The sequence below is a fragment of the Heptranchias perlo genome, chromosome 9 (genome assembly GCF_035084215.1).
Source record: "Heptranchias perlo isolate sHepPer1 chromosome 9, sHepPer1.hap1, whole genome shotgun sequence".
NCBI classification, from domain to species: domain Eukaryota; kingdom Metazoa; phylum Chordata; class Chondrichthyes; order Hexanchiformes; family Hexanchidae; genus Heptranchias; species Heptranchias perlo.
This window is the reverse complement of record NC_090333.1, coordinates 2,737,235-2,764,346: the sequence shown is the minus strand read 5'-3', so window position 1 is coordinate 2,764,346 and position 27,112 is coordinate 2,737,235. Positions and strand designations below refer to the sequence as shown.

The window sequence follows — 27,112 nt, the reverse complement described above, 5'->3', positions numbered from 1 at the left end:
TATTAGCCGAGGTATAGAATAAAAAGCAGGGATGTAATGATGGAACTGTATAAAATGCTGGTAAGGCCACAGCTGGAGTATTGAGCGCAGTTCTGGTCACCACATTACAGGAAGGATGTAATTGCTGTGGAGAGAGTGCAAAGAAGTATTACAAGAATGTTGTCAGGGCTTGAAAATTGCAGCTATGAGGAGAGATTGGATAGGCTGGGGTTGTTTTCCTTGGAGCAGAGGAGGCTGAGGGGAGACTTGATTGAGGTGTACAAAATTATGTGGGGCCTAGATAGAGTAGACAGGAAGTACCTGTTTCCCCTAGCGGAGAGTTCAAGAACGAGAGGACATTGATTTAAGATGATTGGCGGAAGGATTAGAGGGGACATGAGGAAAAATGTTTTTACCCAGAGGGTGGTGGGTGTATGGAATTCACTGCCCGAATTGGTGGTAGAGGCAGGGACCCTCAACTCTTTTAAAAAGTACCTGGACCTGCACCTAAAGTGCTGTAAGCTGCAGGGCTACAGACCGGATGCTGGAAGGTGGGATTAGAATGGGCACCTGGTTGTTCTTCGAGCCGGTGCGGACACGATGGGCCGAATGGCCCCTTCTGTGCTGTATCTTTTCCATGGTTCTATTGATGTCACAATGGGAAATGGCTGGGGATGTCAGGATTACAGGAGGAGGAGGTGCTTAAAAGATTGGCAATGCTCAAAGTAGAAAAGTCACCCGGTCCAGATGGGATGCATCCTCGGTTATTGAGGGAAGTAAGGGTGGAAATTGCGTTGGGTCTGGCCACAATCTTCCAATCCTCCTTTAGATATGGGGATGGTGCCGGAGGACTGGAGGATTGCAAATGTTATACCCCTGTTCAAAAAAGGGGAGAGGGATAAACCCAGCAATTGCAGTCAGCCTAAGGTCGGTGGTGGGGAAACTTTTAGGGACAACAATCCGGGACAAAATGAATCAGCAGAAGAGCCAGAGGTGACGAGAGGAAACATTTTTTAATGCAGTGAGTTGTAATGATCTGGAATGCACTGCCTAAAAGGGTGGTGGAAGCAGATTCAATAGTAACTTTCAACAGAGAATTAGATAAACACTTGAAGGGAAATAACTTACAGGGCTGTGGGGAAAGAGCAGAGGGAGTGGGATTAATTGGATAGTTCTTTCAAAGAGCCAGCACAGGCACGAGGCGCTGAATGGCCACCTCCTGTGCTGTATCTACTATAATACAAAGGGAACAGGGGGAGATGGAGAGACAAGAGCAGAGGGAAAAGCAGAAAGTGGATGGATACTTCAAAGGAAAAATTTGGCTACGGTGAATTAGCTGGGGAGTGGGACTAATTGGACAGCTCTTTCAAAGAGCCAGCACCGGCTCGATGGGCCCAATGGGCTCCTTCTGTGCTGTTTGATTCTGATTCTATAACAGATGGGGAACAGGGAAAGAGCAACCAAAAAGCAGACTGGTAACAGACAAAGAAGCAGCAGGTTAAAATAAAGCAAGGAACATTGAAATGAGACAATTGAGGTGATTGTAATGAAAGGAAGATCCTTCTTTTCATTAATGCTCCAGTGAGCAATGGAGCTTTGGAGGTGAGTGAGGGCTCCCCTCAGTTTCAGCTCACTGACTCTGTGCACAATGGTTAACAGGGCCCTGGCTTCCACAGGTAGTAGGCCTTATTCCTGGCTCCCAGCAGGAGGTCTCACCTCACACAGGCCCAGGAAGGAACCACCTGGGTCACTGCACCAGGACAGAAGGCCCTCCCCCCTCACAGACAGACTCACCTTGGACTCTTCCACAGAAGGGGGCTGGGTTTGAGACAGAGAAAGCAGTTACCTGGTAGGTTGGGGGCTTTGGACTGGGAGGAGAAGACTTTTGACTGACAAGCTTCTGCTCCATCAGGGGAGGCAGATGCACTGGCCCCTCTCTCTCTTACTCCTGGGATGTGCTACTGTAGGCAGGTTGGTGAGTATTACTCTTGATCTCTGTCTCGCTGCACAGGTAATGAAAGTGTATTGGAGGATGGTGTGTGGGAGACCTCTTGCTCTGTGGATTTTTACTGATGTTTTGAATGTGGATTTTTACTGATGGAATCATAGAACCTTACAGCACAGAAAGATTTAAATGACAAGTGATGCCTGTACAAGTAGTGAAAGTATATTGTAGGACAGTGCAAGTGTCTCTCTATCTTTAAACTCTTGGGTTAAATTTGTTAACTCCTGAAAACAGGTGCTGGGATCGCGGTCGGTGATTAACCTTCGCCTGTTGTTTGCGATGCAGGCAGCACGTAACATTCGTGCCACCTGATGATTTATGATTACAGTGAGTCCCCATCCCTGATTCAAAATTAGTTTCCTTGGGATGTCCAGCATGCTATCCTCTTCCTCTACTGTAAATACTGACGCAAAGTAATTAACGTAGTAAAAACAGGCTGAGGTACAGTGACTACCACAGACAGAGACAGTGAGAGAGACAAACATTGCTTGAAGCACAGACACAGAGACCTGTACACACGGACTGCACAGTGTCACAGGGGGAAATGGAAGCAAACGTCGTGATTATAAAGGGAACGGGGGGAGACGGAGAAAAAGAGCAGAGGGAAAAGCAGAAAGTGGATGTCGACTTCGAAAGGAAAAATTTGCAGGGCTACGGGGAATTAGCAGGGAGTGGGATTAATTGGATAGATCTTTCAAAGAGTCAGCCCAATGGCCTCCTTCTGTGCTGTTTGATTCTATGACCGATAGGGAAGAGGGAAAAAGCAATCAAAAAGCAGATGGATAACAGACAAAGAAGTAGCAGGTTAAAATAAAAGAAAGGAAACTTTTGAAATCAGACAATTGAGGTGAGTTTAATGAAAGGAAGGTGTGAGCAAAGGAGCTTTGCAGGTGATTGAGGGCTCCGTTCAGTTCATTTGCTCACTGCCTGTCTGCACACAATGGTGAAAAGAGCTCTGTCCTCTCCAGGTAGCAGACCTTAGACCTGGCTCCCAGCAGGAGGTCTCACCTCACACAGCCCCGGGAAGGAACAATCTGGGTCACTGCACCAAGACAAAATGCCCTCCCCCCTCACAGACGGACTCAACTTGGACCTTTCCACAGCAGGGGGCTGTTTGAGACAGAGAAAGCAGTTAGCTGGTAGGATAGGGGCTTTGGACTGGGAGGAGAGGACTTTTGACTGACAAGCTTCTGTTATATCAGGGCAGGTAGGTGCACTGACCCCTCTCTCTCTCGCTCTTTCTCCTGGGATGTGTTATTGAAGACGGACTGGTGAGTGTAAGCATGTTTAAACTCTTGGTCCCTGTCTCACTGTACAGGTAATGAAAGTGTATTGTAGGATGGTGCGTGCGGGACTCCTTGCTCTTACAGTGATTGAGTGTGTGCGAGACTCCTTGCTCTGTGGATCTTGACCGGAGTTGTGTGTGTGGATTTTGACTGATGGAATCGTAGAATCTTATTGGACAGGAGGATTTAAATAACAGGTGATGCAGTGCCCTGAGGAGAAGGGATCTGCACTGTTCTGTGTGGTACAAATGGAGAATAAGAGAGTTCAATAAAAATCCTGGGATGTGCTATTGCAGGCGGGTTGGTGAGTATTAGTGTGTTTAAACTCTGATCTTGGTCTCGCTGCACAGATAATGAAAGTATATTGTAGGATGGTGTGTGCGAGACTCCTTGCTCTGTATTTTTACTGATGAATGTGGATTTTCACTGATGTGAGTGTGGAGATTTACTGATGATGTGAGTGTGGAGATTGAGCACAGAGTTTGGGAAAGACAGAGAGTGAGCCTCGAACGGAGTGAACACATTCAACTGGGAATTTGGTGCATGTGGGAATTAGGTGCAGAGGGGGAAGGAGGTGCTAAGTGATTTAAACCCAAGAACTGTAGACTTAGACTGAGCGGAGCATAAAGGGAGACGCAGGAGGAATCAAAACAAGGCAAGGAGGCGCGCCGAGGGCAGGTCAGTCAGTATTTAGTTCATTGGTTAGTGTTTTTTAGTGGTTGGTTCGTGTTTTACTGTCAGATAAACAGTAAAGTGCCTTAAAGCTAAAGAAACAGTTTCCATGGCAGGACAGCTGGGGCCCGTCCCATGCACATCCTGTGCCATGTGGGAACTCCAGAACGCACTTTGTGTCCTGGAAAACCACATGTACAGGAAGTGCCGCCATCTGCTGGAGTTCAAGCTCAGGGCTTCTGAGTTTGAGGGGCGGCTGGCGTCACTACAGTGAATGCGGGAAGCTGAGAGTTTTGTGGATAGCACGTTTCAGGAGGTGGTCACCCCCCAGCTACTGAGAGTTCAGGTGGAGAGGGAGTGGGTGACCACCGGACAGACAAGAAGGAACAGGCAGGCCGTGCAGGAGTCCCCTGGGAGTGTGGCACTCACAAATTGGTATTCAGTGTTGAGTCCCAGTGAGGGTGTTGACACCATGGGGGAGTGCAGTCTGGAGCAAATCCACGGCACCGTGGGAGACTCGGCTGCACAGGGTCGGGGGGAGGGGGGGCACAAGAAATGCAGCTGTTATAGAGGATTCGAAAGTCCGGGGGATAGACAGGCATTTCTGCAACCGGCGACGTGAGTCCCACATGGTGTGTTGCCTCCCTGGTGCCAGGGTAAAGGACATCACTGAGAGGGTGCGGAACATTTTGAGGGGGGGCAGGGCAACAGCCAGAAGTCGTGGTCTATGTGGGAACCAATGACATAGGAAGGAAAGGGGTTGAGGTTCTGCAGCGTTTCAGGAGCTAGGGAGGAAGTTAAAAAGCAGGACCTCAAAGATAGTAATCTCTGGATTACTCCCAGTGTCTCGTGCTGATGAGTGTAGGAATAGTAGGATAAGACAAGTTAATGCGTGGCTGGAGCAATGGTGCAGGAGAGAGGGCTTCAGGTTCCTGGGGCATTGGGACCAGTTCTGTAGGAGGGATCTGTTCAAGATGGACGGGTGACACCTCAACAGAACTGGGACCAGTGTCCTCATGGGGAGGTTAACTCGTGCTGTGGGGGAGGTTTAATATAATATAATTGGAATATAATGTGGGAAAATGTGAAGTCATCCACTTTGGGAGGAAAAATAAAAAAGCAAAATATTATTTGAATGGAGAAATACTCTTCAAGGGAGAACATCACGGCAGTAGTGAGAGGGGATATATCCGAGGGTTCGCCCACTGAGTCTATATGGGTAGAACTGAAAAATAAGAAAGGAGAGATCACTTTGATAGGATTGTACTACAGACCCCCAAATAGTCAACGGGAAATTGAGGAGCAAATATGTAAGGAGATTACAGACAGCTGCAAGAAAAATAGGGTGGTAATAGTCGGGGACTTTAACTTTCCCAACATTGACTGGGACAGCCATAGCATTAGGGGCTTGGATGAAGAGAAATTTGTTGAGTGTATTCAGGAGGAATTTCTCAATCAGTATGTGGATGGCCCGACTAGAGAGGGGGCAAAACTTGACCTCCTCTTGGGAAATAAGGAAGGGCAGGTGACAGAAGTGTTAGTGAGGGATCACTTTGGGACCAGTGATCATAATTCCATTAGTTTTAAGATAGCTATGGAGAAGGATAGGTCTGGCCCAAATGTTAAAATTCTAAATTGGGGAAAGGCCAATTTTGATGGTATTAGACTGGAACTTTCAGAAGTTGATTGGGAGAGTCTGTTGGCAGGCAAAGGGACGTCTGGTAAGTGGGAGGCTTTCAAAAGTGTGTTAACCAGGGTTCAGGGTAAGCACATTCCTTATAAAGTGAAGGGCAAGGCTGGTAGAAGTAGGGAACCTTGGATGACTCGGGAGATTGAGGCCCTAGTCAAAAAGAAGAAGGAGGCACATGACATGCATAGGCAGCTAGGATCAAGTTGATCCCTTGAAGAGTATAGAGATTGCCGGAGTAGAGTTAAGAGAGAAATCAGGAGGGCAAAAAGGGGACATGAGATTGCTTTGGCAGATAAGGCAAAGGAGAATCCAAAGAGCTTCTACAAATACATAAAGGGCAAAAGAGTAACTAGGGAGAGAGTAGGGCCTCTTAAGGATCAACAAGGTCATCTATGTGCGGAACCACAAGAGATGGGTGAGATCCTGAATGAATATTTCACATCGGTATTTACGGTTGAGAAAGGCATGGATGTTAGGGAACTTGGGGAAAGAAATAGTGATGTCTTGAGGAGTGTACATATTACAGAGAGGGAGGTGCTGGAAGTCTTAACTCGCATCAAGGTAGATAAATCTCCGGGACCTGATGAAATGTATCCCAGGACGTTATGGGAGGTTCGGGAGGAAATTGCGGGTCCCCTAGCAGAGATATTTGAATCATCCACCGCTACAGGTGAGGTGCCTGAAGATTGGAGGGTAGCAAATGTTGTGCCTTTGTTTAAGAAGGGCGGCAGGGAAAAGCCTGGGAACTGCAGACCGGTGAGCCTGACATCTGTAGTGGGCAAGTTGTTGGAGGGTATTCTGAGGGACAGGATCTACAGGCATTTGGAGAGGCAGGGACTAATTAGGAACAGTCAGCATGGTTTTGTGAGAGGAAAATCATGTCTCACGAATTTGATTGAGTTTTTTGAAGGGGTAACCAAGAAGATAGATGAGGGCTGTGCAGTGGACGTGGTCTACATGGACTTCAGCAAAGCCTTTGACAAGGTACCGCATGGTAGGTTGTTGCATAAGGTTAAATCTCACGGGATCCAAGGTGAGGTAGCCAATTGGATACAAAATTGGCTTGACGACAGAAGACAGAGGGTGGTTGTAGAGGGTTGTTTTTCAAACTGGATGCCTGTGTCCAGCGGTGTGCCTCAGGGATCGGTGCTGGGTCCGCTGTTATTTGTTATTTATATTAATGATTTGGATGAGAATTTAGGAGGCATGGTTAGTAAGTTTGCAGATGACACCAAGATTGGTGGCATTGTGGACAGTGAAGAAGGTTATCCAGGATTGCAACGGGATCTTGATCAATTGGGTCAGTGGGCCGATGAATGGCAGATGGAGTTTAATTTAGATAAATGTGAGGTGATGCATTTTGGGAGATCGAATCGGGCCAGGACCTACTCCGTTAATGGTAGGGCGTTGGGGAGAGTTATAGAACAAAGAGATCGAGGAGTACAGGTTCATAGCTCCTTGAAAGTGGAGTCACAGGTGGATAGGGTGGTGAAGAAGGCATTTGGCATGCTTGGTTTCATTGGTCAGAACATTGAATGCAGGAGTTGGGATGTATTGTTGAAGTTGTACAGGGCATTGGTGAGGCCACACTTGGAGTACTGTGTGCAGTTCTGGTCACCCTATTACAGAAAGGATATTATTAAACTAGAAAGAGTGCAGAAAAGATTTACTAGGATGCTACCGGGACTTGATGGTTTGACTTATAGGGAGAGGTTGGACAGACTGGGACTTTTTTCCCTGGAGAGTAGGAGGTTAAGGGGTGATCTTATAGAAGTCTATAAAATAATGAGGGGCATAGATAAGGTAGATAGTCAAAATCTTTTCCCAAAGGTAGGGGAGTCTATAACGAGGGGGCATAGATTTCAGTATGACAGAGAATAAATGTCCAATCTATTGGCGCAATAGCTAAATGGACTCAATTTAGATTGTCAGTTATATTGCCACTAAATTCTAAAATGATTTGGGTGTATGATGTTCCTCTGAATTAATCAGCAAGGGTGGGAGTCCATAACGAGGGGGCACAGATTTAAGGTGAGAGGGGAGAGATACAAAAGGGTCCAGAGTGGCAATTTTTTCACTCAAAGGGTGGTGAGTGTCTGGAACGAGCTGCCAGAGGCAGTAGTAGAGGCGGGTACAATTTTGTCTTTTAAAAAGCATGTGGACAGTTACATGGGTAAGATGGGTATACAGGGATATGGGCCAAGTGCAGGAAATTGGGACTAGCTTAGTGGTACAAACTGGGCGACATGGACATGTTGGGCCAAAGGGCCTGTTTCCATGTTGTAACTTCTGTGATTCTATAAAATGCTGTGGTACAGTGGGATCTGGGTGTCCTCATACATGACACACAAAAAGTCAACATACAGGTGCAGCAGGTAATCTGGAAGGCAAACGGACTATTGGCCTTTATTTCTAGGGGGATGGAGTATAAAAACAGTGAAGTCATGCTACAACTGTACAGGGTGCTGGTGAGACCACACCTGGAGTACTGCATACAGTTCTGGTGCCCTTATTTAATGAAGGACATACTTGCATTGGAGGCAGCTCAGAGAAGGTTCACGAGGTTGATTCCGGGTATGGAAGGGTTGTCTTATGAGGAAAGATTGAACAGGTTGGGTCTATACTCATTGGAGTTCAGAAGAATGAGAGGAGATCTTCTTGAAAGATACAAGATTCTGAGGGGACTCGATAGGGTAGATGCTGAGAGGATGTTACCCCTCATGGGGGAATCTAAAACTAGGGGGCATAGTCTCAGAATAAGGGGTGACCGGTTTAGACTGAAATGAAGTGGAATTTCTTCTCCCAGAGGATCGTGAATCTTTGGAATTCTTTACCCCAAAAAGCTGTGGAGGCTGAGTCATTGAATACATTCAAGGCTGAGTCAGACAAATTTTTAATCAGCAAGGGAGTCAAAGGATATGGGGAAAGGGCGGGAAAGTGGAGTTGAGGTAAAAATCAGATCAGGCATGGTCTCATTAAATGGTGGAGTAGGCACGAGGGGCCGAATGGCCTACTCCTGCTCCTATCTCGATGGTCTAATGGTGAAAACTAATTTGGCAGGGGAATGGACACCAGGAGGAAATATTTGAGAGGAGAAACAAGATGCACAGAGGACTGGGAGGGACAAGTAGCACTCGATTAAAGAATAGTTCAGAAATAGGGATCAGTCAGGGGGAAAATGCGAGGCAGTTTAAGATGAGATTGTGGGAGTACCTTCATCACACGGACTGCAGCGGTTCAAGAAGGCGGCTCACCACCACCAGCAACACCCACATTCCATGAACGAATCAGAAAAAAGATTGGAGTGCATTTGCGTAAATGCACGTAGTGTGGTAAATAAGGTTGGTGAGCTGCAGGCTCAAGTCGCCACATGGGACAATGATATAGTGGCAATAACAGAGACCTGGCTCAAAGAAGGGGAGGATTACGTACTTAATATTCCTGGCTACAAGGTATTCAGGAGAAAGAGGGAAGGATAGAAAGGAGGAGGGACTAGCAGTGTTGAACAAAGAAACTGTTATAGCACTGGAAAGGGATGATGTTGTTGAGGGGTCAAAGACAGAATCTATTTGGTTGGAATTAAGGAACAATAGAGGAACTATTATGTTACTGGGTGTACACTACAGGCCACCAAATAGTGGGGAGGAGAGAGAGGAGAACATTTGCAGGCAAATTACAGAAAGATGCAAGAACTATAGGGCAGTAATAATGGGGGACTTCAATTATCCTAATATAGATTGGGATAGTAACAGTATAAAGGGCAAAGAGGGGGAGGAATTCCTGAAATGTGTTCCAGAGAGCTTTCTGGAACAGTGTGTTTCCAGCCCAACCAGGATGGAAACAGTGCTGGACCTAGTTCTGGGGAATGAAGTGGGGCAGGTAGAGCATGTTTCAGTGGGGGAGCATTTGGGGAACAGTGATCATAATATCATTAGGTTTAGAATAGTAATGGAAAAGGACAAGGAACAATCAAATGTGAAAATGCTTAACTGGAGAAGGGCAAATTTCAGTCAGTTAAAAGAGATCATGCCCAGGTGGAGTGGAATCAAAAATCGGCAGGCAAAACGGTAATTGAACGATGGGAGGCCTGTAAGGAGAAGTCTGTTTGAGTGCAGAGTAGACACATCCCAATGAGGGGAAAAGGGCGTTACAAAGCTAGAGCTCCCTGAATGACTAAAGATATCGAGATTAAAATGAAACATAAAAAGGAGGCTTATGATGAATGTAAGGTTCATAATACAGTAGAGAACCAGGCTGAATAATGGAAGTACAGTGGAGACCTTGTTTAAAATAAAGGGAATAATAGGGGCAAAGAGAGAGGATGAGAATAGATTAGAGGCTAATATAAAAGGGAACCCAAAAGTCTTTCATAAACACACGAATAGTAAAAGGGTAGTCAAAGGAGATCTTCTTGTGCAGGCAGAGGATATGGCTGAGGTACTAAATGAATACTTTGCATCGGTCTTCACTAGAGAAGAGGATGCTGCCATTGTACCAGTAAAGGAGGAGGTGGTAGTGATGTTGGACAGGATAAAAATAGATAAAGAGGAGATACTTAAAAGATTGGCAGGGCTCAAAGGAGAAAAGTCACCTGGTCCAGATGGGATGCAATCCAGGTTACTGAGGGAAGTAAGGGTAGAAATTACAGAGGCTCTGGCCACAATCTTCTAATCCTCCTTCGATACGGGGATGGTGCTGGAGGATTGCAAATGTTACACCCCTGTTCAAAAAAGGGGCGAGGTATAAACCCGGCAATTCCAGGCAGTCAGCCCAACATCGGTGGTGAGGAAACTTTGAGGCAAAAATCCAGACAAAATAAATTGGCACTTGGAAGAGTATGGGCTAATAAATGAAAGTCAGCGTGGATTTGTTAAAGGAAAATCGTGTTTGACTAACTTGATTGAGTTCTTTGATGAAGTAACGGAGAGGGTTGATATTGTGTTTATGGACTTTAAAAGGCAATTGATAAAGTACCGCATAATAGACTTGTTAGCAAAATTAAAGCCCATGCGATTAAAACGACAGTGGCAGCATGGATATAAACTTGGCTATGGGATAGAAAGCAGAGAGTACTGGTGACCGGTTATTTTTCAGACTGGAGGGAAGTATAGAGTGGTGTTCCCCAGGGGTCAGTATTCGGACCACTGCTATTTTTAATATATATTAGTGACCTGGACTTGGATCTAGAGGGTATAATTTCAAAGTTTGCAGATGACACAAAACTCGGAAAAGTAGTAAACAATGTGGAGGATAGTAACAGACTTCAGGGGGACGTAGACAGACTGGTGAAATGGGCAGACACATGGCAGTGAAATTTACTGCAGAGAAGTGTGAAGTGATGCATTTTGGTAAGAAGAATAAGGAGAGGCAATATAAACTAAATGGTACAATTTTAAAGGGGGTGCAGGAACAGAGAGAACTGGGGGTGTATATACATTAACCTTTGAAGGTGACAGGACAAGTTGAGAAGGCTCTTAATCAAGTCCAGGATCCCATATGCTTTATTAAGAGCATAGAGTACAAAAGCAAGGAAGTTAAGTTAAACCTTTATAAAACACTGGTTAGGCCTCAACTGGAGTATTGTGTTCAATTCTGGGCACCGCACTTCAGGAAGGATGGAAAGGCCTTAGGGTTCAAAAGAGATTTACTAGAATGGAACCAGGGATGAGGGACTTCAGTGATGTGGAGAGACTGAAGAAGCTTGGGTTGTTCTCCTTGGAGCAGAGAAGGCGAAGGGGAGATTTGTTAGAGGTGCTCAATATCATGAACGGTTTTGACAGAGTAAATATGAGAAACTGTTTCCAGAGGCAGAAGGGTCAGTCACGAGTGGGTACAGAGATAAAATGATTGGCAAAAGAACCAGAGGCGACATGAGGAAACATTTTTTTATGCAGCCAGTTGTAATGATCTGGAATACACTGCCTGAAAGGGTGGATGAAGCAGATTCAATTGTAACTTTCAAAAGGGAATTGGATAAATACTTGACTTGGAAAAAAATTGACAGGGCCATGGGGAAAGACCACTGCATCGCTGCAGTATTTTCTCTGAGTATGTTATCGGATACATGTTACAATACAGGAGCAAAATTAATCTCTGAGCATTAGCACATTGTGAGTGAAGAGGTAGTGAATGCTGTCAAGTGGCACTGTGTGGAGACATAAGGCATACTTACCTGGCAGGGGAGAATCTGTGATCCTGAAGGTGGATCTCCCAGGATGAGGCTAGCCCATTGCACGCGGGGTGCGCTGACGCCTGCGATGTCCCCAAATGCGGGATACTTAACTGCAAAATTTGTGGTAGTGGGGGACTGCGTTCGCGCTCTCCCCTGCATTGAAACTAAAAGTTTGATTTTCGATCCAGTCGTCCACCAATCGGATGGGAGGTGTTGTGTGTGTGTGTTGTGTGTGTGTGTGTGTGTGTGTGTGTACGTTGTGTCAGTCAGTGAGTCTCTCTCTCACTCAGAGGCTGCTGTGGAGGGAAAGCTTTTTAAAAAGAACTTTCATATTGAAAGAAAGATATGTCTCAAGCTGCTGGGCCCTGTCCATTGTCACATTAATGGCAGGGCGGGGCAGGACTGCTTTGACCAGGAGACCTGTTTTCTGGGTCGGAGGTGTGACATTCCAGTGGACCTGCTTTGTGCTGATTTCCCTCCCTCCCGTCCTTCTGAACACCTTTGCCGTTTTATCGAGGGCCAAAAGCCTGTGAAAGGGAAGGACCAGCCGGCCGTTTCCCTGCTGGTCGGTGCTGCCATTGGGGCCGGCGTGCATGTTCTCAGCCTCATGTACAGGTTCCTCAGGGAGGTTGAGGCAGGTCTAGTGGTTAGGACTGTAGGGTGCTTTGGGGTTGTTCTCACCCTATTGATCGGTGCAGATATCTGGTCCCCGGTCTAGCCAAGGAACACTTCTCCCTCATGGACCGGGGGTTCAGGAAGACAGGACTTTTGCTAACGCACCCGGTGATGGATCACGTAGCCGAATAGCACAGAGAACACACAAACTCGGTGTTGAATTTAATTGGAATGTTGGTTTTATTATTCCATCTACACGAAGAAAATAACGATAAAAACGGTCCTGCACAGTACATTGAGTTACACACACCCACTACAGTACCTTATCCCGCTGAACAATATGAAAGTTCTTTTTAAAAAGCTTTCCCTCCACAGCAGCCTTTGAGTGAGAGAGAGGCTGGTGGGGACCCTGGAGACACCTATCACACACACACACACACACACACGTATGGTTGGGGCTCACCATTCCTTTGCACTCTTCGGTCTGGCTGACCGGTTCTCTCACATTGGTTTCGTTGGAAGCTGCTCCCCTCCCTGGAGAGCTCAGGTGAAAAAAAAGAGCGAGCAGGAACGAAGAGAGAGAGAGAGAAAGAGCTGGAAAAGGGATAAGAGCTAAGAAGCAAGAGAGCAAGAACCAGAGACAGCAAACAAGAGCATAAATCAAGAGACCAAAAGTAAGAGTGCAAACAAGAGAGAGAGAGGTTTCGAACTTCCACTAAAAGACCCTTCTCTTACAATAGTTTTCGTTGTTAAATGAGGCGCTCCATGTCTGTTTAACAGTTCTTACAAAGTCGTTAAGAGTCTTTAATGGTTTTTGATGGTCTCTCATCATGTTGCAATTGCTTCTCTCGATGGGCCATTGTTCTTCGAATTCATTCCGATCGTCGAGCACTTGCCACACAAGGCTCCCTTTTCACCCCACGTCCTCGCTGTCGATTTGGTTTTGCATCAGAACCGAGGCCATGTCTGGAGCAGTTGCCTCTCTCAATGACCGACTGCCTCTCGAATTAGTGCTGATCGTTGACCACCTGCTGTAGGTTTTGCATTGAAACAGAGACTGGTGACGTCTCACCTATCCTTCCATCTTAGGATTTTGGTCAATGGCCAAAGTTTTACAAACTCGGAAGAGGAGGAATTCTCAGAATTCTAATAGGAGGCAACCTTTCAAACTCGTTGAGACCTGGGTTCGAATCCCCGTCGGGGGGAGCGACTTTCTGGTGCAGATTAATTGGCACCATCAAAGAAAGTCTCCTTTCCTGAGCGCGATGTTACTTGCCACTTATGAGCCCAAGCCTGGATGTTGTCCAGGTCTTGCTGCATGCAGGCTCGGACTGCTTCATTATTTGAGGGGTTGCGAATGGAACTGAACACTGTGCAGTCATCAGCGAACATCCCCATTTCTGACCTTATGATGGAGGGAAGGTCATTGATGAAGCAGCTGAAGATGGTTGGGCCTAGGACACTGCCCTGAGGAACTCCTGCAGCAATGCCCTGGGGCTGAGATGATTGGCCTCCAACAACCACTACCATCTTCCTTTGTGCTAGGTATGACTCCAGCCACTGGAGAGTTTTCCCCCTGATTCCCATTGACTTCAATTTTACTCGGGCTCCTTGGTGCCACACTCGGTCAAATGCTGCCTTGATGTCAAGGGCAGTCACACTCACCTCACCTCTGGAATTCAGCTCTTTTGTCCATGTTTGGACCAAGGCTGTAATGAGGTCTGGAGCCGAGTGGTCCTGGCGGAACCCAAACTGAGCATCGGTGAGCAGGTTATTGGTGAGTAAGTGCCGCTTGATAGCACTGTCGACGACACCTTCCATCACTTTGCTGATGATTGAGAGTAGACTGATGGGGCGGTAATTGGCCGGATTGGATTTGTCCTGCTTTTTGTGGACAGGACATACCTGGGCAATTTTCCACATTGTCGGGTAGATGCCAGTGTTGCAGCTGTACTGGAACAGCTTGGCTAGAGGCGCAGCTAGTTCTGGAGCACAAGTCTTCAGCACGACAGCTGGGATGTTGTCGGGGCCCATAGCCTTTGCTGTATCCAGTGCACTCAGCCGTTTCTTGACATCACGTGGAGTGAATCGAATTGGCCGATGACTGGGTTTCGTGATGGTGGGGATATCGGGAGGAGGCTGAGATGGATCATCCACTCGGCACTTAGAATCATAGAAGAATCATAGAAGTTACAACATGGAAACAGGCCCTTCGGCCCAACATGTCCATGTCGCCCAGTTTATACCACTAAGCTAGTCCCAATTGCCTGCACTTGGCCCATATCCCTCTATACCCATCTTACCCATGTAACTGTCCAAAATAGAATCATAGAAGTTACAACAGAATCATAGAAGTTACAACTTCTGGCTGAAGATGGTTGCAAACGCTTCAGCCTTGTCTTTTGCACTCACGTGCTGGACTCCGCCATCATTGAGAATGGGGATGTTTGCAGAGCCTCCTCCTCCCGTTAGTTGTTTAATTGTCCACCACCATTCACGATTGGATGTGGCAGGACTGCAGAGCTTTGATCTGATCCGTTGGTTGTGGAATCGCTTAGCTCTGTCTATAGCATGTTGCTTCCGCTGTTTAGCATGCATGTAGTCCTGAGTTGTAGCTTCACCAGGTTGGCACCTCATTTTTAGGTACGCCTGGTGCTGCTCCTGGCATGCTCTTCTACACTCCTCATTGAACCAGGGTTGATCCCCTGGCTTGTTGGTAATTGTAGAGTGAGGAATATGCCGGGCCATGAGGTTACAGATTGTGCTGGAATACAATTCTGCTGCTGCTGATGGCCCACAGCGCCTCATGGATGCCCAGTTTTGAGCTGCTAGATCTGTTCTGAATCTATCCCATTTAGCACGGTGGTAGTGCCACACAACACGTTGGATGGTGTCCTCATTGCGAAGACGGGACTTCATCTCCACGAGGACTGTGCGGTGGTCACTCCTACCAATACTGTCATGGACAGATGCATTTGCGACAGGTAGATTGGTGAGGACGAGGTCAAGTAAGTTTTTCCCTCGTGTTGGTTCGCTCACCACCTGCCGCAGGCCCAGTCTGGCAGCTATGTCCTTCAGGACTCGGCCAGCTCGGTCAGTAGTGGTGCTACCGAGCCACTCTTGGTGATGGACATTGAAGTCCCCCACCCAGAGTACATTTTGTGCCCTTGCTACCCTCAGTGCTTCCTCCAAGTGGTGCTCAACATGGAGGAGGACTGATTCATCAGCTGAGGGAGGACGGTAGGTGGTAATCAGCAGGAGGTTTCCTTGCCCATGTTTGACCTGATGCCATGAGATTTCATGGGGTCCAGAGTCAATGTTGAGGACTCCCAGGGCCACTCCCTCCTGACTGTATATCACTGTACCGCCACCTCTGGTGGGTCTGTCCTGCCGGTGGGACAGGACATACCCAGGGATGGTGATGGAAGAGTCTGGGACGTTGGCTGAAAGATATGATTCTGTGAGTATGGCTATGTCAGGCTGTTGCTTGACTAGTCTGTGGGACAGCTCTCCCAATTTTGGCACAAGTCCCCAGATGTTAGTAAGGAGGACCTTGCAGGGTCGACTGGGCTTGGTGTTTTGCCGTTGTCGTGTCCGGTGCCTAGTGGTCCGATGCCGGGTGGTCCGTCCGGTTTTATTCTTATTATGACTTTTCGTAGCGAGATTTTACAACTGAGTGGCTTGCTAGGCCATTTCAGAGGGCAATTAAGAATCAACCACATTGCTGTGGGTCTGGAGTCACATATAGGCCAGACCGGGTAAGGGCAGCAGGCTTCCAAAACCCTGGTTAGACCGCACCTGGAGTACTGTGAGCAGTTCTGGGCACCGCACCTTCGGAAGGACATATTGGCCTTGGAGGGAGTGCAGCGTAGGTTTACTAGAATGATACCCGGACTTCAAGCGTTAAGTTACGAGGAGAGATTACACAAATTGGGGTTGTATTCTCTAGAGTTTCGAAGGTTAAGGGGTGATCTGATCGAAGTTTATAAGATATTAAGGGGAACAGATAGGGTGGATAGAGAGAAACTATTTCCGCTGGTTGGGGATTGTAGGAGTAGGGGGCACAGTCTTAAAAATTAGAGCCAGACCTTTCAGGAGTGAGATTAGAAAACATTTGGAACTCACTTCCCCAAACGGCAATTGATACTAGCTCAATTGCTAAATTGAAATCTGAGATAGACAGCTTTTTGGCAACCAAAGATATTAAGGGATATGGGCCAAAGGCAGGTATATGGAGTTAGATCACAGATCAGCCATGATCTTATCAAATGGCGGAGCAGGCACGAGGGCTGAATGGCCTCCTCCTGTTCCTATGTTCCTAAAACACAAGACGTGTTAAAGGCTGGTTAAACTGTCGAACGACGTTAATGTTTCAGAAGTGCATATTGTGAGTTGTGTGTCAAGCTGCTCCTGACTAGGCCCTGTCCATTGTCATGTTAATCCCAGGGCAGGGCGGGGCGGGACTGCTTTGACCAGGAGACCTGTTTTCTTGGACGCAGGCGTGATATTCCAGGCCAGGTCAGGGAGGGACCTGCCACCCACGTGTGACATTCCAGGGAGGCACCTGCTTTGTGCTGATTCGAAACTACTACTATAGCGACAACTTGCAGTTCAATATTCCTACAACAGCGCGCGTGTATATATTACAACAACAACAACTGGAGGCGGGACATTTCCCTCGAAGGGCGACACGCAAACAACCATCGCCGGCACCGCATCGCTGCAGTATTTTCTCCGAGAGTATATCATCGGATATAGGGTCCAATATTTGAGCAGAATTAATCTCTCAGAGCATCAGCACGTTGCGAGCGAAGGGACATTCTGATTTTTAAAACCTGCCGTTGCAACCGTAAGAGGCAGTGAATGCTGTCAAGTGGCACTGTGTGGCGACATAAGGCATACTTACCTGGCAGGGGAGAATCTGTGATCCCGAGGGTGGATCTCCCAGGACGAGGCTAGCCCATTGCACACGGGGTGTGCTGACACCTGCGATGTCCCCAAATGCGGGATACTCGACTGCAAAATTTGTGGTAGTGGGGGACTGCGTTCGCGCTCTCCCCTGCATTGAAACTAAAAGTTAGATTTTCGATCCAGTAGTCCACCAATCGGATGGGAGGCGTTGTTTTGTGTGTGTGTGTGTACGTTATGTCAGTCAGTCAGTCTCTCTCTCTCTCTCTCACTCAGAGGCTGCTGTGGAAGGAAAGGTTTTTAAAAAGAACTTGCATATTGAAAGAAAGATGTGTCTGAAGCTGCTGGGCCCTGTCCATTGTCACATTAATGGCAGGGCGGGGCAGGACTGCTTTGACCAGGAGACCTGTTTTCTGGGTCGGAGGTGTGACATTCCACTGATTTCCCACCCTCCCGTCCTTCCTTCTGAACACCTTTGCCGTTTAATCGAGGGCCAAAAGCCTGTGAAAGGGAAGGACCAGCCGGCCGGCCCCCTGCTGGTCGGTGCTGCCAGTGGGGCCGGTGTGCGTGTTCTCAGCCTCATGTCCAGGTTCCTCAGGGAGGTTGAGGCAGCTCCCCTGGTGGTCTAGTGGTTAGGACTGTAGGGTGCTTTGGGGTTGTTCTCACCCTATTGATCGGTGCAGATATCTGGTCCCCGGTCTAGCCAAGGAACACTTATACCTCACGGACCGGGGGTTCAGGAAGACAGGACTTTTGCTAACGCACCCGGTGATGGATCACATAGCCGAATGGCACAGAGAACACACAAACTCGGTGTTTGAATTTAATTGGAATGTTGCTTTTATTATTCCATCAACACGAAGAAAATAACGATAAAAACGGTCCTGCACAGTACATTGAGTTACACACACCCACTACAGTACCTTATCCCGCTAAACTAAGAGGCTGGTGGGGACCCTGGAGACACCTATCACACACACACACGTATGGTTGGGGCTCACCATTCCTTTACACTCTTCGGTCTGGCTGACCGGTTCTCTCACATTGGTTTCGTTGGAAGCTGCTCTCCTCCCTGGAGAGCTCGGGTGAAAAAAAAAGAGCGAGCAGGAACTAAGAGAGAGAGAGAAAGAGCTGGAAAAGAGATAAGAGCAAAGAAGCAAGAGAGCAAGAACCAGAGACAGCAAACAAGCGCAAAAAACAAGAGACCAAAAGCAAGAGAGCAAACAAGAGAGAGAGGGGTTTCGAGCTTCCACTTATATACTCCTCTCTTACAATAGTTTTCGTTGTTAAATGAGGCACTTCCATGTCTGTTTAACAGTTCTTACAAAGTTGTTAAGAGTCTTTAATGGCTTTTGATGGTCTCTCATCATGTTGCAATTGCTTCTCTCGATGGGCCATTGTTCTTCGAATTCATTCCGATCGTCGAGCACTTGCCACACAAGGCTCCCTTTTCACCCCACGTCCTCGCTGTCGATTGGTTTTGCATCAGAACCGAGGCATGGCTCCGCCATGTCTGGAGCAGTTGCCTCTCTCAATGACCGACTGCCTCTTGAATTAGTGCTGATCATTGACCACCTGCTGTAGGTTTTGCATTGAAACAGAGACTGGTGACGTCTCACCTATCCTTCCATCTTAGGATTTTGGTCAATGGCCAAAGTTTTCCAAACTCGGAAGAGGAGGAATTCCCAGAATTCTTACAGGACGCAACCTTTCAAACTCGTTGAGACCTGGGTTCGAATCCCGGTCGCGGGGAGCGACTTTCTGGTGCAGATTAATTGGCAGCATCAAAGAAAGTCTCCTTTCCTGAGCGCGATGCTCCACCCTCACCACCACCGCCTTTTCCTCTCCTTGACAGACAGACAGAGAGTTCAGGAGCACGCACACTTTAATCTCGCAGTTTTCATTTGTACGCACAAAGACACGCAGACCCTGCTCGTTTAAAGTCAACGACGTCAAGGTATTTTGCAGTTTGAATTATATCGCTGCGAGGGAGCGAGGGGCACTCAGCCCAGGAGAAGAAAAGAATAGCAATGAGCTGAGAAAGTAAGTGCAATATATCAGCTTTATTCTGAGTAATAATCCATACACACGTAGAGAGACACTGGGAAAGAGCTGTTTTTTCCTTTTGAATATCTCCCCAGAGGGAGGTGCACCGTTCCCAGAGACACTGCAATACTGGGTCGATGCGTGGAGTGGACGGAGCAAGCCCCTGTTCCATCTCCCTGTTCCAAAAATCAATTTAATATATGGTCCCCAGATAGGGGACGTATCAGATATTAAACTGATAAGAACAGATTTTTTTTTTTTTTTTTTTTTTTTTTTCTGACACTCTGGGGTGCCTTATTGCCTTACAGATTCATTCCAGATTCCTTGCAGTGACATTACATCAAGCCAAAGCTCTACAAGCCAAAGCTCTACACTCTGCCCGAGGGGATTTCTCCCTGACTGCATCCCCCCAGCATACAATGGCAGGAAGGCTCCAAATGGTTGCCTTCCCCCACTTGACCACTTGATCTTAGCCAAAAGGCCGAGAAGCGATAACGCGCTCGATGTGAATTGATCTTGGGTCCTGTCTGCCCTCCCTCCTTTGACTCTGGCTGAATGTGTCTAAAGCAGTCTAGAACCACTGCCGTTCTCTCCCGCTCTCGGCACAATTTTGCCACCATTTCTAATTGCAACAGTGGATCGGCTTAAAGAAGTTGCCGTTTTTACCTTTCTCGCTCGGATTGCTTGAGAGATTTGTAAATTTGCCAGTAGTCCACCAATCAGATGGGAGAGGGTTGTGTCTCAACGGACCTCCGTCAGTCAGTCTCAGTCACTAACTAACTGCCGTGGAAGGAAACCTCTTTAGAGAAAACTAGTGACGTGATGTGACGTGTCTGAGTGAGATTACAACAGGCCAATTGAGAAAGAGGTGAGGTGCTGACAATCAGCAGCTTGTGTTTAAACATTCGTTCCACAGCAGGCAAGACCAATCAAAAGAAAATACTGCAGATGCCGGCTTGGCTGGCTGGCTGGGTGGAAATGGGAAATAAAAACTGAGTACAACAGAGCACCGAGTGAGACAGCTGAGAGTTTGGTGAGTGTGGGAGTTTGGTGAAGTGGGGGAAGGAGGTGCTGCTTTGTCTTGCTTTTCCTAACTTTTTCCGCAGAGCGGCGGCGGACCTGAGCAGCAGAAGACTGAGAGTGGGGAATAAAAGCAGCAGCAGACCTGCAACAAGAGAAAACTACTGTGCAACGTCACAGGTGAGGCAGGAGAGTCCGAGAGGTGAGCACAGTGTAAAAGGAGACAGAGAGCGGGAGGAGAGTCTGAGAGGTGAACGCAGTGTAAATCTAAGGCAAGTTATGGCAGCACAGCTCGCACCCGTGATATGTTCCTCCTGCCCCATACGGGAAGCCATGGACACTACCAGGGTCCCTGGCGACCATGTGTGCAGGAAGTGTGTCCAGCTGCAGCTACTGGCTAACCGCATTTCGGAGCTGGAGCTGCGGGTGGATTCACTGTGGAGCATCCATGATGCTGAGACTATTGTGGATAGCACGATCAGTGAGGTGGTCACACCGCAGGTAAAGATTACGCAGGCAGAAAGGAAATGGGTGACCGCCAGGCAGAATAAAAGGACTAGGCAGGTAGAGCAGGAGTCCCCTGGGGCCATCTCCCTCTCAAACAGATATACAGCTTTGGATACTGTTGGGGGAGATGGCTTATCAGGGGAAAGCAGCAAGAGCCAATTTCGTGGCACCACGGGTGGCTCTGCTGCACAGGAGGGGAGGAAGAAGAGTGGCAGGGCTATAGTGATAGGGGATCCAATTGTAAGGGGAACAGATAGGCGTTTCTGCGGCCGCAATCGTGACTCCAGGATGGTATGTTGCCTCCCTGATGCTAGGGTCAAGGAAGGTAGATCGAATCGGGCCAGGACCTACTCCGTTAATGGTAGGGCATTGGGGAGAGTTATAGAACAAAGAGATCTAGGAGTACAGGTTCATAGCTCCTTGAAAGTGGAGTCACAGGTGGATAGGGTGGTGAAGAAGGCATTTGGCATGCTTGGTTTCATTGGTCAGAACATTGAATACAGGAGTTGGGATGTTTTGTTGAAGTTGTACAGGACATTAGTAAGGCCACACTTGGAATACTGTGTACAGTTCTGGTCACCCTATTATAGAAAGGATATTATTAAACTAGAAAGAGTGCAGAAAAGATTTACTAGGATGCTACCGAGACTTGATGGTTTGACTTATAGGGAGAGGTTGGATAGACTGGGACTTTTTTCCCTGGAGAGTAGGAGGTTAAGGGGTGATCTTATAGAAGTCTATAAAATAATGAGGGGCATAGATAAGGTAGATAGTCAAAATCTTTTCCCAAAGGTAGGGGAGTCTATAACGAGGGGACATAGATTTAAGGTGAGAGGGGAGAGATACAAAAAGGTCCAGAGGGGCAATTTTTTCACTCAAAGGGTGGTGAGTGTCTGGAACGAGCTGCCAGAGGCAGTAGTAGAGGCGGGTACAATTTTGTCTTTTAAAACGCATTTGGACAGTTACATGGGTAAGATGGGTAGAGAGGGATATGGGCCAAGTGCAGGCAATTGGGACTAGCTTAGTGGTATCAACTGGGCGACATGGACATGTTGGGCCGAAGGGCCTGTTTCCATGTTGTAAACTTCTATGACTCTATGTCGCGGAGCAGCTCCAGGACATTCTGGAGGGGGAGGGTGAACAGCCAGTAGTCGTGATCCATATTGGTACCAATGACATAGGTAAAAAAAGGGATGAGGTCCTGCAATGTGAATTTAAGGAGTTAGGAGATAAATTTAAAAAGCAGGACTTCAAAGGTAGTGATCTCAGGATTACTACCAGTGCCATGTGCTACTATTTATAGGAACAAGAGAATAGACCGGATGAATGCGTGGCTGCAGGGATGGTGTAGGAGGGAGGGATTTCGATTCCTAGTTCTGGGAAAGGTGGGACCCGTACAAGCGGGACGGGTTACACCCGAGCAGGTCCGGGACCAATGTCCTCGCGGGGGTGTTTGCGAATGCTGTTGGGGAAGGTTTAAACTAGAATGGCAGGGGGATGGGAACCTGAGCGGGGAGTCAGAAGGGAGTAAAGTTGAGAGCAGCATGAGAGGGGAAGACCCAGGGGAAATTTACAATACAAATAGTACAAACAGTTGTTCAAGAACAAGTGAAAGGGAAAAGCGTATAGCAGCAGAAACAAAGTGTACATTAGGAACTACAGATAAAGTGAAAACTAGAAGACGTAAGGAGATTAACCCAGCACCAAAGCTGAAGGTCAGGCTAGGGTGTGTGGCCCAACTAAGAGATCTATATACAAATGCACAGAGTATAAGGGATATATTAAATGAACTACAGGTTCAAATTCAAATTGGAAGGTATGACATGATAGCTATTACTGAGACATGGCTGCAGGATGGTCAGGATTGGGAACTAAATATACCAGGTTATAAAGTCTACAGGAGAGATAGGTAAAATGGAAGAGGGGGAGGAGTATCCTTCGTGATTAGAGATGAAATCACTTCAATGATAAAGGAGGATATAACGAGAGGTAAGCAGCCAACAGAGACCTTATGGGTTGAATTGAGAAATAGGAAAGGATCTAAGACTATGTGGGAGTTGCATATAGGACCCCTGGCAGCAGCTCTGAAGTGCTAGATTGTATAAATGCAGAATTAGACAAGCGTGTAACAAAGGCATAGTGGTCTTAATGGGGGAACTTCAACCTTCACATAGATTGGGAAAAGCAGACCAGCAACTGTCAGAAAGGTAGTGAATTTCTTGAGTGTGTCCGGGATAGTTTTCTACCTCGAGAATTTTCAGTTAATCAGAGAGAGCCAGCATGGATTTGTGAAAGGTAGGTCGTGCTTGACAAACCTGAATGAATTTTTTGAAGAGGTGACTAAAGTAGTGGATAGGGGAATGTCAGTGGATGTTATTTATATGGACTTCCAGAAGGCATTTGATAAGGTCTCACAGAAGAGACTGTTAGCTAAGATAGAAGCCCATGGAATCGAGGGAAAAGTACGGACTTGGTTAGGAAGTTGGCTGAGCGAAAGGCGACAGTGAGTATGGATAATGGGAAGGTACTCACATTGGCAGGGTGTGATTAGTGGAGTCCCGCAGGGATCTGTCTTGGGGCCTCAATTATTCACAATGTTTATTAACGACTTAGATGAAGGCATAGAAAGTCTCATATCTAAGTTTGCCGATGACACAAAGATTGGTGGCATTGTCAACAGTGTAGATGAAAACATAAAATTACAAAGCGATATTGATCGATTAGGTGAATGGGCAAAACTGTGGCAAATGGAATTCAATGTAGACAAATGTGAGGTCATCCACTTTGGATCAAAAAAGGATAGAACAGGATACTTTCTAAATGGTAAAAAGTTAAAAACAGTGGATGTCCAAAGGGATTGAGGGGTCCAGGTACATAGATCATTGAAGTGTCATGAACAGGTGCAGAAAATAATCAATAAGGCTAATGGAATGCTGGCCTTTATATCTAGAGGACTGGAGTACAAGGGGGCAGAAGTTATGCTGCAGCTATACAAAACCCTGGTAAGACCGCACCTGGAGTACTGTGAGCAGTTCTGGGCACCGCACCTTCGGAAGGACACAATGGCCTTGGAGGGAGTGCAGCGTAGGTTTACTAGAATGATACCTGGACTTCAAGGGTTAAGTTACGAGGAGAGATTACACAATTTGGGGTTGTATTCTCTGGAGTTTCGAAGGTTAAGGGGTGATCTGATCAAAGTTTATAAGATATTAAAGGGAACAGATAGGGTGGATAGAGAGAAACTATTTCCGCTGGTTGGGGATTGTAGGAGTAGGGGGCACAGTCTAAAAATTAGAGCCAGACCTTTCAGGAGTGAGATTAGAAAACATTTGGAACTCACTTCCCCAAACGGCAATTGATACTAGCTCAATTGCTAAATTTAAATCTGAGATAGACAGCTTTTTGGCAACCAAAGATATTAAGGGATGTGGGCCAAAGGCAGGTATATGGAGTTAGATCACAGATCAGCCATGATCTTATCAAATGGCGGAGCAGGCACGAGGGCTGAATGGCCTCCTCCTGTTCCTATGTTCCTAAACACAAGACGTGTTAAAGGCTGGTTAAACTGTTGAACGACGTTAATGTTTCAGAAGTGCATATTGTGAGTTGTGTGTCAAGCTGCTCCTGACTAGGCCCTGTCCATTGTCATGTTAATCCAAGGGCAGGGCGGGGCGGGACTGCTTTGACCAGGAGATCTGTTTTCTGGGACGCAGGCGTGACATTCCAGGCCAGGTCAGGGAGGGACCTGCCACCCACGTGTGACATTCCAGGGAGGCACCTGCTTTGTGCTGATTCGAAACTACTACTATAGCGACAACTTGCAGCTGGAGGCGGGACATTTCCCTCGAAGGGCGACACGCAAACAACGATCGCCGGCACCGCATCGCTGCAGTATTTTCTCCGAGAGTAATGCATCGGATATAGGGTCCAATATTTGAGCAGAATTAATCTCTCAGAGCATCAGCACGTTGCGAGCGAAGCGACATTTTGATTTTTAAAACCTGCCGTTGCAACCGTAAGAGGCAGTGAATGCTGTCAAGTGGCACTGTGTGGCGACATAAGGCATACTTACCTGGCAGGGAAGAATCTGTGATCCCGAAGGTGGATCTCCCAGGACGAGGCTAACCCATTGCACACGGGGTGTGCTGACACCTGCGATGTCCCCAAATGCGGGATACTCGACTGCAAAATTTGTGGTAGTGGGGGACTGCGTTCGCGCTCTCCCCTGCATTGAAACTAAAAGTTAGATTTTCGATCCAGTAGTCCACCAATCGGATGGGAGGCGTTGTTTTGTGTGTGTGTGTACGTTATGTCAGTCAGTCAGTCTCTCTCTCTCTCTCTCACTCAGAGGCTGCTGTGGAAGGAAAGGTTTTTAAAAAGAACTTGCATATTGAAAGAAAGATGTGTCTGAAGCTGCTGGGCCCTGTCCATTGTCACATTAATGGCAGGGCGGGGCAGGACTGCTTTGACCAGGAGACCTGTTTTCTGGGTCGGAGGTGTGACATTCCACTGATTTCCCACCCTCCCGTCCTTCCTTCTGAACACCTTTGCCGTTTAATCGAGGGCCAAAAGCCTGTGAAAGGGAAGGACCAGCCGGCCGGCCCCCTGCTGGTCGGTGCTGCCAGTGGGGCCGGTGTGCGTGTTCTCAGCCTCATGTCCAGGTTCCTCAGGGAGGTTGAGGCAGCTCCCCTGGTGGTCTAGTGGTTAGGACTGTAGGGTGCTTTGGGGTTGTTCTCACCCTATTGATCGGTGCAGATATCTGGTCCCCGGTCTAGCCAAGGAACACTTATACCTCACGGACCGGGAGTTCAGGAAGACAGGACTTATGCTAACGCACCCGGTGATGGATCACATAGCCGAATGGCACAGAGAACACACAAACTCGGTGTTTGAATTTAATTGGAATGTTGCTTTTATTATTCCATCAACACGAAGAAAATAACGATAAAAACGGTCCTGCACAGTACATTGAGTTACACACACCCACTACAGTACCTTATCCCGCTAAACTAAGAGGCTGGTGGGGACCCTGGAGACACCTATCACACACACACACGTATGGTTGGGGCTCACCATTCCTTTACACTCTTCGGTCTGGCTGACCGGTTCTCTCACATTGGTTTCGTTGGAAGCTGCTCTCCTCCCTGGAGAGCTCGGGTGAAAAAAAAAGAGCGAGCAGGAACTAAGAGAGAGAGAGAAAGAGCTGGAAAAGAGATAAGAGCAAAGAAGCAAGAGAGCAAGAACCAGAGACAGCAAACAAGCGCAAAAAACAAGAGACCAAAAGCAAGAGAGCAAACAAGAGAGAGAGGGGTTTCGAGCTTCCACTTATATACTCCTCTCTTACAATAGTTTTCGTTGTTAAATGAGGCGCTCCATGTCTGTTTAACAGTTCTTACAAAGTTGTTAAGAGTCTTTAATGGCTTTTGATGGTCTCTCATCATGTTGCAATTGCTTCTCTCGATGGGCCATTGTTCTTCGAATTCATTCCGATCGTCGAGCACTTGCCACACAAGGCTCCCTTTTCACCCCACGTCCTCGCTGTCGATTGGTTTTGCATCAGAACCGAGGCATGGCTCCGCCATGTCTGGAGCAGTTGCCTCTCTCAATGACCGACTGCCTCTCGAATTAGTGCTGATCATTGACCACCTGCTGTAGGTTTTGCATTGAAACAGAGACTGGTGACGTCTCACCTATCCTTCCATCTTAGGATTTTGGTCAATGGCCAAAGTTTTCCAAACTCGGAAGAGGAGGAATTCCCAGAATTCTTACAGGACGCAACCTTTCAAACTCGTTGAGACCTGGGTTCGAATCCCGGTCGGGGGGATGACTTTCTGGTGCAGATTAATTGGCAGCATCAAAGAAAGTCTCCTTTCCTGAGCGCGATGCTCCACCCTCACCACCACCGCCTTTTCCTCTCCTTGACAGACAGACAGAGAGTTCAGGAGCACGCACACTTTAATCTCGCAGTTTTCATTTGTACGCACAAAGACACGCAGACCCTGCTCGTTTAAAGTCAACGACGTCAAGGTATTTTGCAGTTTGAATTATATCGCTGCGAGGGAGCGAGGGGCACTCAGCCCAGGAGAAGAAAAGAATAGCAATGAGCTGAGAAAGTAAGTGCAATATATCAGCTTTATTCTGAGTAATAATCCATACACACGTAGAGAGACACTGGGAAAGAGCTGTTTTTTCCTTTTGAATATCTCCCCACA

General features: G+C 47.3%; 3 non-coding genes and 1 pseudogene across 3 annotated transcripts; 3 read left to right on the top strand and 1 right to left on the bottom strand.

Moving 5' to 3' along the window:
• The first annotated feature begins 11,796 nt into the window (after positions 1–11,796).
• LOC137326029 (U1 spliceosomal RNA) lies at positions 11,797–11,960 on the top strand. The gene has a single exon (XR_010964065.1). It is a non-coding gene; the product is annotated as a U1 spliceosomal RNA (small nuclear RNA).
• A 5,357-nt stretch (positions 11,961–17,317) lies between these two features.
• Positions 17,318–17,481, top strand: LOC137325768 (U1 spliceosomal RNA). The gene has a single exon (XR_010964009.1). It is a non-coding gene; the product is annotated as a U1 spliceosomal RNA (small nuclear RNA).
• Positions 17,482–19,469: 1,988 nt separating this feature from the next.
• On the bottom strand, positions 19,470–19,683 carry LOC137325898 (U2 spliceosomal RNA; annotated as a pseudogene).
• A 5,281-nt stretch (positions 19,684–24,964) lies between these two features.
• On the top strand, positions 24,965–25,128 carry LOC137325827 (U1 spliceosomal RNA). Its single transcript, XR_010964033.1, has one exon. It is a non-coding gene; the product is annotated as a U1 spliceosomal RNA (small nuclear RNA).
• Positions 25,129–27,112: the final 1,984 nt, after the last annotated feature.